The sequence below is a fragment of the Dasypus novemcinctus genome, chromosome X (assembly GCF_030445035.2).
Source record: "Dasypus novemcinctus isolate mDasNov1 chromosome X, mDasNov1.1.hap2, whole genome shotgun sequence".
Classification (NCBI taxonomy): Eukaryota; Metazoa; Chordata; class Mammalia; order Cingulata; family Dasypodidae; genus Dasypus; species Dasypus novemcinctus.
Window position 1 is genome coordinate 160,071,047 of NC_080704.1, and position 17,145 is coordinate 160,088,191.

At 38.6% G+C, this 17,145-nt stretch overlaps 1 protein-coding gene and 1 non-coding gene across 4 annotated transcripts in view; both read right to left on the minus strand.

The window, feature by feature from the left end:
• FGF13 (fibroblast growth factor 13) overlaps positions 1-17,145 on the minus strand; it is a 587,176-nt gene that overhangs the window by 49,615 nt on the left and 520,416 nt on the right. The gene's annotated exons all lie outside the window — the stretch shown is intronic.
• LOC111761821 (U6 spliceosomal RNA) lies at positions 13,538-13,644 on the minus strand. The gene has a single exon (XR_002795073.1). It is a non-coding gene; the product is annotated as a U6 spliceosomal RNA (small nuclear RNA).

Genomic DNA, 17,145 nt, shown 5'->3' on the forward strand with positions numbered 1-17,145 from the left:
CCTTACTATCTCTAGTTTAGTCCTCCTGCTTCTCCCTAAAATACTTCCAGGATTTCTTCTGTATGCAAAACAAATAGTGTGATACACATTTCAGCACTTCTTCAAAGAGGTCTCCAGGTGCTAGATAGAAGCAGCAGCAGATCTTGAGGCTTCTCCTTTAGATCTAAATAGTCTGAATCTCAGTATTGCTCATGGGAACTGTTTCAAAGGTTGAAGTGTCAGAATCAGAAATGAAAGAAATGTGTGGGTGGGAAGTTGCTAGATGCAAACCTGTCATATTCTTCTTTCATTTTCAGACCTGAATATGCATGGGTGAAAAAATTACAGCTTATTCCAAAGTTTTTATTCTGAGCATCAAATACAACAAATAAATGTCAGAAAGATAAGATTGGTATATTTAGGTGAAAATGTTCAACAGATTTGATCTTTAACTCAAATAGCTCTAGCCGTTAATGAGCCCTTTCATTCCCTTGGAATAAACTTTAGGAGAGGGCTCTGGGACAGAGTACAGAGTAAAATCTCATTTATTCAAATTTCACTACTTAGAAATTCACAATAATTTAGAGACAAAGTGATGGAGAAACTTGTCTTTGGTTGGCAATCTCTTTATACATAGAATACAAAATAATGACTCTGATGGAGGAACTTTAACAACACTCACAAATCAAATGAAAACGATGCATACATAAGGATGTTTGCCACAACATTGTTTTATAGCAACAACCAAGAAAGGAAACAATCCAAATATTCATCAACAGAGGATTGGATAAGCAAATCAACACATACAAGAGAATATTATTCATCTTTTAAAATGGTGATGTGAAAGCACATTTATCGACACAGAAATGTGTGTATAAGATGAGAGTGAAAAACAAAGTTACAGAGCAGAACATACAGAGTTATCATATTTATGTACAATTAAGTACATGCATGTGTAATATACAAAGAAAAGTATATGGGTGACAGATCACCAAAATATTAAGAATGGTTACCTCTGGGTGGTGAGTTTAGGGTGATGGCTTACTTCTTTTCATTTTAGTATACAAAAAAAGCTATAAATTTAAAAGTACCTATGAACAATCTGTTCTGGAATCTTCAAACAACTTAAATTCACCTGTAAGTAAGGGAAACACTATGAATCACTTCATTAAATCAGGTCATCTTAGGATACTCACTAAACAAGAGTTAGCATAGTTTGGGCTAATCTAGGAAATGGGTGCAACTGCATCTCTTTAAAAGATACTTTTTAAGATTCTTCACAATTATTTTTTCGGTAGGTAGGGCCTCCATCCCACTGTGTGTAAATTGAACAACCAGTCTCAAGGTTGTTTTTAGCTATGGCATACACATACACATCACTGCCAGCACAACCACCATCATCATTTCCATGATTAATTCACATTAACATAAAAGATATTAAAATGGATTACTCTTAGTTGAAATAAATGTATATTTAAAATATACATAGTGTCCCATAGCAACAAATATAAACAAGTGAGAAAGGAATCAGTGGTCGGACTACAAGAGTTCAGCCTAGATCAGGCTGAGTGACATCTCTGCTTCATATCATGTAATATACTAGCAAGCAAAAGGTCTATTTTTCATATTTATATTTACCTGTTTGGGGCACAAATCAGCATTTCCATACCGAGGAGTACAGAAAAATTATGTTTCTTAAAAACACAGGCAATGTTTATCAAAACTTTTCGACACACTGGACTTGAATATTTATCTGTCACATTTATCTGAGTTGGAGCATTACTCTTGGTAGTAGGTTCAATGCTTGAACCAACTAATCAATTAACTAATTCAACAAACTTTTATTGAGCACCCACCATATGGCAGGCACTGTTCTGGGCACTGGTGATGGCACAATGAACAAAATAAAGGCCCTGCCCTCAAGGAGCTGACATTCTGGTAGAGCGAGACAATAACAAAGACATACACATCCATTCAACAAAAACCGTGAACACCACAATGCCTGCAAGGAATTTATACTCTAGTATATTGATACAAACACTTATTTATGCAACAAATATGTATTCCACATATCCATCATGATGTGATCTATTTATATGTGTGATACAGAAAACTAAGGGGGATAATGAAGAACAGAGAATCGATGGGGACAAAACGCTATTTGAAATTGTATAGTCAGGGAAATCTCTTTGCTAAGGTGATAGTCTTGGAGAGACGTTAACTTACTGAGGGAGGAAGCAAAGAGGATATCTGAGAAAGAGGAGTTCACGCAGAAGGAACAGCAAGTGCCAAGGCTCTAAGGCAAGGGCATGCTTGCCATGGTGTGATCAAGAAACAGTGGGAAAGCCAGTGGAACTGGAGCACAGCAAGGAGTGTGTAAGGACCTAGTGGGTGTGAGGAGTGAGGAGCATGTGGTCAGGCAGGCAGCTGGGGGACCAGGTCATGGAGGGCTCTGGAAGTCATTGTGAGAGTCTGCACAGGACTTACATGATCTGACTTAGATTTGAAAGGAATAACTGGGTGAAGAACAGAGTGGGGAAGCATAAGGACGTAAGCAGGGAGACTATTCAGAGGCCCACTGCAATAATCTGGGTGTGAGACAGCAGACCTAAAAGGGAGAGGTTGGGGTGATGGGAACTGGTTTCATTCTGGAGTGGATATATTTTGACGGAAAAGCCAAAACTTGCCAATGCACTGAGTGTGCAATGTGAAAGGAAGAGAGGCGGCAAGGATAATTTCAAGGATGTTCATGTGAGTGACAGGAAAGACGGAGTGGCCATTTGTTAACAAGGGGAAGGAATAAGAAGGTTTCCATTTTCCTCATGTTAACTGAAAGATGGTAATTAGGTACCCAAATGGAGATGAAAAGTAGTTGGAAACATGGCTCTGGACTTCAGGGAAGAAGTTCAGGCTGGAGGACTTTGAACATCACCAGCATCCAGATAGTATTTAAAGCCATGGGAATGAATACTACCATCAAGAGAGCGTAGGTAGATAGAGTAAAGAAGTGGTTCAAGGACTACATACTGGGGCTCACCAAAGTCTAAAGATGAGGAAGATGAGAAGGAACCAGCAAAGGAAAGTTAGAAAGATTAGCCAGTGAGGTAGGAGGAAAGCCTGAGAATGTGTTATCTTGGAATCCAAGTGAAGGAAGTGTTTTGGGGAGGAAGGTGTGATGAACTGTGTCAAACATCACCGTTGTGGTGCTGTGATGACTGACCACGACATTTGAAATGTGGAAGGAACTGGTGACTTGGAGAATAGTAACTGGGAGAAATAATTGGAGAAGGAGAGGATTAAAGCCTGATTAGAGTCAGATTAATAGAAAATGGGAAAAGACAACTTACAAAATGGGAGAACATAATTACAAATCATATATCGGATAAGGGTCTAGTATCTAGAATATATAAAGAACTGTTATAACTCACTGACAATAAAAACCAAGCAACCCAATTTAAAAATGGGCAGATGACTCTGGATTTTTCCAAAGAAGATATAAAATGACCAATAAGCACATGAAAGGATGCTTAACATCATTAGTCATTAGGGAAATGCAAATCGAAACCACACTGAGGTATCACTGCACCCCAACTAGGGTGGCTGTAATGATGATGATGAGGAGGATAAACAGATGGAAAATAACAAGTGCTGGTGAGGTGAAGGAGAAATAGGACTCCTTGTAACTTGCTGATGGGAATGTAAAATGGTTCAGCTGCCATGGAAGGCAGTCTGTCAGTTCCTCAAAAAGTCAATCATAGAATTACTATATGACCCAGTCATTCTACTCCTAGGTATATAACTAAAAGAACTGAAAACAGGGACTCAAATACATGTGCATGCATATCCACTACAGCAATATTCATCATATTCAAAAGGTGGAAACAGCCCAAATGCCCATCAACAAATGAATAGCTAGCCAAAATGGGGTATTATCCATATACAATGGAATATCATTCAGTCATAGAAAGGAATGAAGTACTGAAACAGGCCAAATGTGGATGAGCCTCAAAAACATTATGCTAAGTGAAAGAAGAACAACACAAAAGGTCAGATATTGTATAATTCCATTTATATAAAATATCCAGAATAAGGAAACCCACAGAGACAGAACACAACTTGGTGGACGCCAGAGAGAGGAGGAAATGGGGAGAAACTGCTTAATGGGCCTGGAGTTTTATTTTGGAGTGAGGGAAATATTTTGGAACTAGATGGAGGTGGTGATTGCACAACATTATATATTTTCTAAATGCCACTGAATTGTTCGCTTCAAAATGGTTAGTTGTATGTTATGTGAATTTCACATTAATAAATTAAAAGAGAGAGAGAGAATGGATGGAAAGGAGGTGAAGACAAGGGGTGTGTGATTTTTTAGTGGGTTTTGCTGAGGCAGTACTGACAAATGGAGAGCGATAATTGGGCAGTGATCGACAATGAAAGGTCCTTTTTCCTTTGTAAATGGGGGAAAAAAGAGCATGTTTGTATGCCGATGAGGATGATCTGGTAGAGAGGGAAACTTGAGGATACAGAAACGGGGTGGGGGGACAATTTCTGTAATGATAATCTTGCGTAAAAGATATGGGTTTGAATCCAGTGCAAAACTGTAAAGGCTGCCCTCTATCTAGGAGCAAGGCTAAATGATTTTTCACAGCAGGCAAGGAGGCAGGGTATACAGGCACAGACTCAAGTGGGTGAGGAGATGTCGTGGTAGGGGAACAAGGAAATTTTATTGTTTCTATTTTCTCCATGACAGAAATCCTTAGCCTATGAAGGGAGAGGAGACCTTTGGGATTTCAGGAGAAAGAAGTTATTAAATAATCAACTGGGTTGGTATAAAAGTAATTGAACTAAGCAAATAAAATAATAATAAGAAGAAGAAGAAGAAGAAGAAAAAGAAGAAGAAAAAGAAATAGTAGTCATAGAAGCAGCAGCAGCATTAATTAAGCATTTACTATGTATCGGGAAGTGTGCTAAGCACTTTATATGTGTTAACACATTTAAATCTCTCAACCCCATGGCATACATAGGCTTACTGGGCAACCTTGATGGTCCACTTGTGCTTGATAGTTATGAATATAAAGCAAAATCAGTCCGCATGGCTGTGCTTTCCTCCAGCAGTACCAGTACAGCTGGTGAATTGCCAAAGATTTGGCATTAACTAGGGCTGGGGCATTGACAGTCGATGAACAATGGAGGGAAAGATGGGAAAGTGAACTAATGGTGTATGAAAGAGAGTGGCTATCATGAAGGACTATGACAACTAACAGGGGAAGGAGCAAAGCGAGAACATGGAGTGGCAGTGGGGAAGCATGCAATGGTGTTAGGGTAAATACACTGCTGATAACAGTGGGGTCAATAAATGGTTACAGTGGGGGACTAGAAGGAACTAACTTTAAATATAGAAGATGGTAGTCCATGAGTGGGATGCTTGAAACTGAGATGGGGGAGGCAGCAGATGTTACTGTTAATGACAGTCCAGGGCTTTCATGAAAGAGGATGGCTGAGATATGGTAGACAAGATCACTGGAGGAGAAAAGTTCAAGGAACTGAGAGGTTGGAGCCCTTGAGAATGGTCTACATGGATTGTGAAATCATTAAGATTTAAGGCAAGAGTTATGTTGGATTGCATGGGGGTGAACTAAGAGATGAAATCATCAAGGGACAATGAGTAGTGGTGTTTGGACAGAATGACGGCCAAATACAGGAAAGGCTCCCTAAAGAGCTTCCTCTCTCCTTAAGAGGAAGTGCAATTAAGAGGCTTACAGTACAAGGTAGACTGATAGTGAAGGACAAACATTTAAGAGCTCTCATGGTCATGGTTCTGATGAAAACCTCAAACCCTAGCCCCCTTTCCAAGTAATAGGTTCATTGTTCCTAGCAATTTGTTACTTGCTTACTTCTGCTGTTATGAGCTTGTTCATTCATTCTACAGCTACTGCCTCTCATACCTTTTTTTTCTCATGAAAATTGAAGCAAGCTTGACTTTGCATATCTAAAAGCAGAGCTTGAGTACTGAAAATAACTTCAAACAGAAATGTTTGCTAGACATAGATATTTTTAAAAATATCCTGGTCACCTAGGCCAAGAAATAGGGTTTATTCAATGCCAATGCAAAGGACAAATGGAATCTAAATCATGCCGAAATGTAAACTATTCCTCATTTTGTTATGAAAACCTTGAGAAGTAATAAGAGCAATCTGCTATATTTTAACTCTACACGACATGAAACAATCATTCTGCAAAAGAAGAATCCTTGTTCCTTTTATACTTATTTTATTCCCCTTCCTCACTGTGATGTGATGTGTCAACTCAGCCAGGTAATTGTGCCCAGTTGTCTGATCAAGCAAGCACTGGGCTAATTGTAATACAAGGACATTTCATGGGCTTTAATCATCAGTGAGTTGATTGCATAGATGGATGGTTATATCTATAATCAACCCAGGAGACTGCCCTCAGCAAGGAGTGACATCTTATCCAATCAGGTGAAGGCCTTAAAAGGGGAAGTGATTTCAGCATTCAGAGAGAGAATTCCCATCTCTACTTCAGCCAGCATCTCCTGGGTACTCATCAAGGACCTTTATCGGAGCCCTTGGTTTGCAGCCTGCCCTGTGGAATTTGGACGTGTGCATCCCCGTGGTCGTGAGAGAATTTTATAAAATCTCCTACGATTTAAAGGTATCTCTGTCTGTTCTGTTTCCCTAGAGAACCCTGACTAATATACTCACTCTGAGGTTATTCTGATCATTTCACATGCATCTTGGTGACAATGCCACATATTAAATCAACACCTTCACAGAGGGACATGGAGAATTCAGGTGAGTGAGACACTGTTTGAAGGGTCTGATTGTTTTCCTTTTCTTTCTTTTATAAAGGTAATGCCATACAAGCAACTTTAGAAATTTTGATAAAGGCATCGAGAATCACATATGATTTTAGTATGTGGTGATAATGTTTAAATATTCCCTCTGTGATAGGGAATGAAGCCAGGAGATGGGACCGGGGACCTCCAAGAGACTTTGTGGTGGTTGTCGTGCCCTTGCCATTTTGAAGTAATTTGGACTCCTGCTAAATCATGTAGAAAATAGATGCTCATGGCTAAGTCACCCTTACTATGAATTAAGGGTTTTACACTAGAAGAGAAATAGTTGTTTTGAGTGAATAGAAACATATTAATTATTTGTCAAAATGGCTTTGTATGGAGGTATCCAAGGAAAACTAGGGACCAAGGATTGAAGATGGCCATCCCCAGAATGCCAGTCTTTAAGGAAGAAAGCATCACCTCAATAAAACCTTGATCTGCACTTTTTCCTGGCCTCACAACCACGAGCCATTAAATTCCCATTGTTTAATCTCTTTGCATGGTATTTGCTTAAGTAGTCACAGAAACCACATCAACACTTTTAACAGTCTGGGGCACAATTTTTCAGACTTTTTTCCTATGAACATGTGTATATGTGTATGTATGTAATTTTTAAAGACAGCATAATGTTATAAATACAGTTGTGCAAATAGGGTTTGGCCCTTTATATAATGAATCTTTTTTCATGTCAGTACACACAGAGGGAGAAACCCATTGTTTCTAATTAAACAACATAAGTAAATTTCTAATGGGGAATTATATTCTTTTATAAGAATGTATCCATGTTATCTGTTTTCTTGACTTTACTATGCTATAGTTATTCATAATATCACTTTATTATGTGTTATTCTTTTAATCTGTATTTTGTCTAGTGTTATTTCCCCTTCAAATAAATCTGGAAACACTGAGAGAAGAAAAGAATAAAGATGAGCAACAGCAGAAAAAGACATAAGGACTTAAACACTTCCATACTTCAGACTTTTTATGGCACAGTGTCCCTGATGCTCCCCGGTAGGTTCCACCAAGCCTAGAAGGTTGTTAGCTAAGAAATCTAAGAAAACAGGGTGAGCTGGAACTAAAGTACAGGCTAGGATTCCGGGACTATTCAGAATTCAAAGGCATGTTAAAAGTATGTAATTAATATACTTGGCAAACGTAAATAAATGTGTAGTAATGATTAATTTCCAAGAATATATTTTCTTCAACCCTACTATGCCTCACTGACTTGAGAAAGTCTTACTTGGTCCTCAGTCTTTTGATCTATAAAACAGGTAGGCTATAAAGGGCAGAGGGTGACATGATATAAATTCAAGAGTTATCATCTGTCTTTGTGGATGTCATGCTTCCTGATAAAGAATTCACACGGTTCTGAATGCTTTCCACAAATCACCCAATCAGAAACGCAAGAGGTCGGGAATACACGTAAAATCTGAAACCAGTTCGTCGTTCAAAGTCACTTGATCCTTTTGCTTTTCATATTTCATTCGATTATGTGCTGCCCGTGATAGTCATATGCTGATAGAACATCTCTGTGGAGTAGAATGGCAGGAATGATGATAAGCGATGGCATGATAGCGTAGCGTTCCAAATAAACGGTCCCTTGAAATGGATAACTAAGCCGTTCGATTCAGTCATGTCAATTTTTCTTTCAGTAGCTTTAATGCACTCACTGCTCCTTTTGGATATATGGTATCTAGCATTCACACCTTATCTCAGATCCATATCAGAGCTAGAAAAAGGCAAGCTCCGACTGTGAGCCTAGCACCATGCCCTGTTTGGGCATGTATATCACTGGGTCATATGTGTTTAATGCCAGACAGAGGAGCCGTGGAGTCTCAGCTCTGACAAGATCCCAGACTTATCATACATTACAAGTCCAGGGATCCTCCCACTTACATGCCTCCGTTCATTTCACTTAGGAGAGCTTTCGGCCTACGATAAAGAAGTACATGCAGCCAAGTAAAACACGGTAACAAAGCAACCACAAGAGATGTTTTTCGTTATAGAAACACTTCATTAAAAACTCAAAAAAAAAATGCAAAAAAAATGCTGCACTTCTAAACTAAAATTACATTTTAGACTACAATTACAGGAGCCTCGAGAAATGTTTCCAAAAATGTTGTTACATTAGAAGAAGGTTGCTGCAGCCCCATGTTCATTTAACCACAGTCAAGGGGATAGAAGCTTTTATTGAGCATCTTATACACGTGCCAGAGAATTCACACATTTAATCTCATTTAATCCCAGGAATAGGTAATATCCCCTTTTCTACGTGAGGAATCGGAAATTAAGAAATGTAAGGTAGCTTGCCCAAGGCCACACATCTAGGAAATGATACTGGGGGATGTCTATGTCTATGGATCTTCTGTTGGGTCTTGGGTGTGGGTTCTTCCCTGTTCATTTTTCCTCTATTTTCTGTGACTCCAGGTACACGGAAAATAAGGCTGTCTGGGGTTCCCTTCATTTCTACACATATATTATGTGAGGACAATTTTCACGTATTGCCATATCTATGGAATAACAACATTGTCCTCAAAGGTCGGGCCACCGAAGTGGTCAGTCTCTCTAAGGCTGAAAAAATAGGTGCCAACGATGGGGAATGCTGTACCACGGAACTTCTTGGTAATGGCCTACAAGTTGTAATTGGTATTCATACAAAATATCCTCACAGTTCCTGACAAAATTATACAAATCTCCTCCTTCAAATATATTCTCAAAGGAGGAACTTGGGAACATTGATCTCACCGTGCTTCTCTCAAACGAAATCATTTGTGCACAAATAGGAAATTTATGACAGACTCAGTGTCCTCTAAAGATTCTTTCATTTCACTGCCATTTAGGGATCGATGAAAGGAGTCTATAAACAGTATGCTATCAGAAATGACTTTCTGGGTACCCTTATGAGAGACTAGGACAGAAGCCCTTGGGCTTAAATTTCAGGAACCCCAAGCAGCAGCAAGTGTGATTCTTGGAGACATGAAGTGTCAAGGAATGAATAAGCAAAAGCAAGTCAAACCTGGTGCAGGAGCCCATTCTCTCACCCCAGACAGCCAAAGCGTGGATGTTTTATTTCCTAACAAAGAATCCTCAAGCACTTTTCCTTATCAGCAAAAGTGCTATCAATTCTAGGCAATCGTGACTTGATAAATTCATCAGAATGAGAAGACTCCTATGAATATACTGGAAGCACACTGACGTTTTTGTATGGGCGCTAATAAAATCTGTTAATATAGCATATGGCTAGGGTGACCTTGGGGTGAAAAGTTTTTTTTTTGAGGCACCAGAGACCGGGCATTGAACCCAGGACTTCATATGTGGGAAACTGGCACTCAACCACTAAGCCACATTGGCTTTCCCGGGTTGGCTTTTTTGTTTGTTTTGCTCGTTGTTTCACTTTTTTTTTTTTCAGGAGGTACTGGGACCCAAACCCGGGAGGTGGCCACTCAGCTGCTTGAGCCACATCCACTCCCAGGTAAATTTGTTTTACTTTGACCTATCATTTGTGTATTTGTTAACTCCTGCAGATTGAGAGTATCCCTTCTGTTAAGTATCAACTTTTGTAATACTATTTTACTGAGTTTGGAATGAAGCTATAGATTGGATAATTACAATCTGAGAGAGCAAAACCTCTAACTACCACAATTACCCACATTGATTCAAATGGCATGAAAAGAGAAATAAGAAGTGTTTGGAAAACGGCACTGTGGGGGAACCAAACAAACCAGCACAAAGAAAAACAGATATTAACAGAGAAAGAAAATCTTGTATTTTTTCTCTTGTTGTCAGTGGTAATGATATGTGAGCTTTACATGCACTTGATTTTCTTCCTCAGCCATAATCAGTGGGGTAAAAATATAGACTGGGCAAGAGAGCACTCAAACAATTTAATAACTAAGTATACCATAAAACCATATTTCTAAATCCAAATGACATTTTTTTCAGTTTAGAAACATCTGGTTATGTACCTTACCATTTTCACAAACTGTCTACCTCCTTTTACATACAACAAATCGCTGTATTTTAACACTAGCCACACATTCATCTATTATATGAATCATAGACCATGCAAGTGTGGCATTTTCCATAGTTCAGCAAGATGAAGAGTAAGGACCATTGAGCGGAGGCAATTCGAAGGCGCAAGCAGTCATATTTTATTGGTCAAAACCAATTATGTCTCCAGTGGAGTCCTGACGTTACTTTTCTAAAATAAACCAGATAATTAAAGGCAGAGAAAAGTAAATGTTTCTAACATTTGCTTTAGAATGTTTTCATGAAATCATGCTATCATGAATATTATAAAAGATTAATTAGAAACCTATTCATCCATGTTTAGAAATTAATTGTTCTTTTTCATGGGACTAAACCATCTGTTTCAAAGATGATTCCCTGGCCACCCAATATGAGAAAGCACTCATTAGATGGGTACTCTACTCTACCTCACTGCTGTGGATTTTATTAAAAACATAGTAATGGGTGCCAAGTTGAAGTATCGGTGATTTGCAACAGAGATTCTAGGGGTCACAGGAATCAAATCTGATACTCTCATTTAACATGAGAGGTTAACTGAGAATCTGGTAAAGGAAGGAACCTGCCCCAGTCCATGCTTTTGATTGAAATGCACGGACCTCCTTGGATTTTTTAGTTCAGGGCACCCACGTTGAGATGCCCAGTGCAACTGTGACATTACTCATTACTAGTGGTCTAGCCAGTGGTTTGTTTATATAACAAAAGGCATAATTAATCAAGTATCATTTTATTCACCATGCTTCAGGAATGGGGTCAACATTTTGGTATACACAGAACCCTCTATGAGAAAGGGAGAGACACACGCATGCATTTGCAGAAACACACATGAGCCAACCCTCCTAAAGGTTCCTCATTAAGCCGTACCATGCTTGATCCAGTCATCTCCTTACATAAAAGGGGGAAATCATTCATTTTCTTGTAATCTTCTTCTGTCATGTATTTATCAAATATCAGTAGACGTCTCCTGGATATGTAGTAATGAATTAGGTATGGTGGGAAAATATAAGAGGAGGAGAAGACACCAGTCTTATCCTCAAATAGCTTAAAATAAGGTTTGGGGATACCAGATTTATACACATCTAGGGAATAAAAGCAGTATGTGAAAATATACACATTGTTCTCCGAGAACACAGTGAGGCACTGTGATGTATGCACAGGTTTTTATGGGGTTGTAACATCATGAGGAAATAGTCTGATATTACCTGGTATTTCTTATCTCAAATCTCTGTGTTTACACTTGACTTAATGAAGCTCTAACAGAGCATGGCCTTAAGGACATGCAATCCAACCTCTACTCAAGAGACTTCTGAAATAAAACTGCAAACAGCAGAGCCACACCTTGAGCACTTCAGGTGAGAAGGCGATGACTGTAGAGAAAACAAACAGTAAAACAAAAACAAAAGGAGAAGTCCTATCTCCTTTGAATTCAAGATGTCACACCTGAAGGTAAATATTCTTAAAGAAGAAAATTTCAGCTAAATGCAGGAATTAAAACTGAGTTGGGAAAAAAGCTTCTTTTAGCAACTACATGGAAACAAAATAAAACTGTCTAGAGAAACGAGTATCCCTTGAATTAATTCATATGACCACTAAGCATATATAATTGTCCTCGGGACTACTGTCAATATTACAAGAGCAGTAGAACCTTTAAGACTTTTGGAAACTATGTTAATCTGCCATAATATCATATCAGGGGCGGTGGCTCTGGAATTTTGCACACGATTGAGACTTACCAAAACAACAAAAGAAAAACTGCATGAAAGCCACTTAATGTTTCACAGGCAGCACTGCCCAATACATAAAGGTATAATACCAAAGACTTCTAAGACATCTATAATGACAGAGAATCCTTTCAACGTGACCCTACGCCATAATAAAATGTCATGAATGTCAAAATATAATTTAACATGGGCATAATCATGAATTTCCAAGCTAACATTTTTATTCATTTATCGTTGTTACAAAATATACCTATTAGGGCTTTGCATTAAATTCAGCAAATATAAAATGCCATTCCAAATGCAGGGAATTTTTTCATGACCACTTGTTGTCTGTACACACTGTGATGAAAGATAATGGAGGGAACAGGTCTCAGAAAATAAACTGCCATTTTTAATATTACATATTTTAATAGTATTATTACACCAGGCTCTCTCTATACTCCCAGCTCCCAGAGTCCTAGAGGCATGACTAACATAGAATGGAAACTGGTTTCAAAAGAGGGTTTCTTTGGCATGCCACAGACTATACTGCGTCCAGAGGAAACTTCCTATACAGAGAGAATATGTTTATATCAAGGGTCCCCTGTGAACTTTTTATTTAATTAGAGAAATTGTGGGCTTACAAAACAATCATGCACAATATGTAGAATTCCTGTACACCACCCTTCCACCAACACATTACAGTATTGTGAAACATTTGTTAGAGATTATGAAAGAACATCATCAGACGATGACCACTGACTATGTCCACAGCATACACTTGGTATATTTTTTCCATACACCCCCCATTATGAGCACCATGTATTAGCATTGTACCTTTGTTATAGTTCATGAGAGAACACGCTTATATTGTACTGTTAAGAACAGTCCGTCTTCCAGGACATGGTTCACTGTGTTATACATAGTCCTATGCTCTGTACAATTTATCCAAAGTGTCTACTCAGTGGCTCTCACTGAAAATATGGAATGCTTCACGAATTTGCCTGTCATCCTTGCACAGGGACCACGCTAATCTTCTCTGTATCGTTCTAGTTTTAATTTATGTGCTGCCGAAGCAAGCACCCCCATGAACTTTTAACCCATCATGGATTCTGCCTCAGCAGCTCTACGTGTGGGCTCCTGAAATATTAATTTCTTCAATATATCAATATATTCAATATATTGGTTTATGATGAGACAGTAATAGGTTGGGTGGCAACAGTAGCAGCAAATAAAGGAATAAAGTGTTAATAATAATCTCATAAAACAAAATTATCTCTATTATTGCTGTACTTGGATAACTTCCCCATGCCAAATATTATCATTTGTTTAACTTCTTGCTGCTAACACTTAAGAATAAACGTTAAGCAAATTTGCAGAGAAAAAAATATGATTTACGCAAAAGTAATACTAGTTGGCTTTGATGTTTTTCCCCTAATGCAGTGTAGCCACTCAGTTAGATGAATCCATAGGCTAATTTAAAACCTATGAAAGAGTCTCTGAAGCATAGGAAATTAAATGTTGGTAAAATTCAGAAAAAATAAAGTGCTATTGTGTTTATAAAGGTAAAATGGGAACATGATGAACAATTTGTGAAGCAATTAACTAATGTGCCAGAAGTGAGCAACTTGCTGATGATACTTTCCAGGTTTTTTTCAGTGGGCCCTACTTTCATTTCCCAACTTGAAAACATCATATGAAGTTTGCGATCCATCAGGTCGAGGAGTTCGGAGCCATCTAAAAAGGTGATTCAACTACTCGTAGATGCTATTTATTCAATAAATTAGTGGGTAATGTCTCATACTCTTATGACACATTTCATGTAGACAGAGCCTAACATACTTTTATTACTAAAGAAATGATAAAAACATCTCGGTAGAATTTCCTGGATTACTGAAGTTTGAATTTTGTGAAACAAGTTTAATGTCAGCTAAGAATTATGTCATATTAAAGGAATTACTCAAACAAATTGTGTAAATGGCACCTATACATAAGGATTAGGTATACTTAGAAAAAAGCTAGAAGGTACATGTACAAAGCGTCGCAAAGGTTGACTGAGTCACCATTCAGTGATGTATAACATGACTTTGAAAAAAAATAATTTTAAAAACCTCAATTAAGCATGTGGTTAAAGTGAAAATTCAAACCAATTAATTGTCTATCTTCTTTCAGTGTGCTTTTACATCAGCATTTAGCCCGTACAACCTAATAGCAACAAACAAATTTCATTATGATTCCAACATTTAAATTAAGGCAGTTCATCATACTTTTGACAAAAATGGTACATGCTTCTTCCCCCTTGCAAATGGATTACTGGCCATTTGAAAACACTGCTGTATGAATGCTTCTATGACTACCAGCAAAAAAACAAACACATACATTTTGTCAAACATTCTGACAAAGTGCTAAACCAAATAGGAAAATGTGACCCTTATGTAGGAAATCAAGCCACTTAAAACCTGTTTGCACAGCTACTTGTATACATAGTAGCACAAATGGGGGGAAAGCAGATGGTAAATTCATCAGAAAATATGTGTCATCATATAATATCCTCTACTGATTCAGTGAATCTCCTCTATTTTCTGGCTATGCCTCTTACCACTAAGGTGGGATCAGAAATTAGGGGGTGTCTGGGCCAAGGGTACCCACACTGTTGAACCCTGAGGGTGCAGCCTAACTTTTCAAGGCTAGTCAGACTCAGAGGGTACTGATAACCTTATGGAAGAAACCTCATTTCACATTCATTTTGATTTCCTGAAACTCCTCAGTGTCCCATCTGCCAAAAAGAAAGGTGACCGGGTCTGGAATCAATCTAGTCTAGATTGATTCAAACACATCTGGGATTTTTCTATATTTAATCTCTTATTGTTCCTCATCTGCATGCTTGCATCTTTTGAGAGTCCTGACAGTATACAATTTTTATAAAGCACACAACCATCTAGGCAGCTTGTGGCAAAAAACAAAACAACAAACAAAAAACCACCTCTGAGGGTCCATGCTCAGGTGCAAGCCCCAAGAATCAGAGAGGCCCCTGATTCTCTGACAGTGAGAACCACGAGTGATTCATGCGAAGAGATGGACACCACCAGAAGGTGTTTCTAGATACTGAAGAACAAACACATAAACAGACACAAAACAGAAATAGCTCCGCTTGATGCAAAAACTCGACTAGAACTCACACGGGTTTCAAATTTATGGGAGGGAAAAGCCTCACCTCAGGTAAGTAAGGCAGTGGAGAATACTTTAAGAAATGAGCTCCCAAGCCAGGGAAAATGCTGTGGTATACACCCTCAATATAGACATAAACCAGGTCACAGTCCACAGCAACAAAAAGCACCAAGTTGACTCACACATGACAGTTCGGTTGATGCCTATTCTCAAGGATAGTTGTTGGTTTGAACAAATTCTCATACGTTGATCGGTGATACTAGCTGTTAAAGTGTTTGCTGAGCCTGTTAGCTTATGTGCAATTTAAGAATCGTTAGGTTCAAATACCCTCGCAAGGCACAAATGCATTGATTTACTGATGGGCCTACGAGAAGGAGAACGTTTTTTATTGTTGTTCAAGCAAATCATTCTATTTGGGAATAGGAGAGTACAAAGAAACACAATCCGTTGGCTTGTTGGTTTCCCTTGCTGGTAAGGATATATTAGGACTGTCAGTATAATAAATGGCTTTAATAATTATGCTTTTTATCCACTTACCACTGTCTCTAGTTTTAACCACCCATCCAATCCTAGAGAAGTGGAAAATAGATCATGGGGATCTCAGAGCAAGAGGAGATGGTAGGGGTTAAAACCTTGCTCCATCTCCTCCCTCAGTCATGGAAGTCACTGGCAAAAATTGATAATTCATTTCTGGAAAAATGAGCACTTTCTATTCCTCAAAATACCAGGTGTTAATGTACCTTGCATATTTCAGCTCCAAGAGGTTGTGTATCTGTATCTATTGGTTGGCATTGTTTATGTTTGCTATGCCGACTACAAAGCATGAATGTACAGAAACACAAAGATTTTTCTGAGTCCTTGTCTAAACATGTGAGGGGGACGCTGATACACTCAATGGCCTGGTTGAGTGAATCTACTGTAATCCACCTGTGTTGGCCAAGTTGGAGGCATCATTTTTTGAAGAGTCAACTATTTGTATTATTTTTACAGCACTCCAACCTATATCATCTCTTGATATAACTGGAAACCATTTTCCCCATCGTAATCCATTCTACCTCCCCTGGACATATAAGCCTGGTCGTCACATGACCTGGTAAAGGCTGATCTGCCAAACGCTGTGGTGCCAAGGCTCCAATACATATTGTTTGACACAACTGGTAACTTTCTAATGATGAAGCCCCACCCACTCCTGTCCCCATGGGCATTCAAATAATTTCCCTATATGGAACTTGCTTACAGTGAGTTCTGGGCTAAAAATAGCACTGCCAGGCTGCAGAAGCTGGGAATGAAAAAGTTTAGGCTGAGCCTGCCTGAAGTAGATAAACTATTAACAATTAGGGCTGTGATCATAGGATAAATCTCCCCCATATATGGTAAGTTCCAGCCACCATTCCAAATAATCACTCTCTTGGGTGA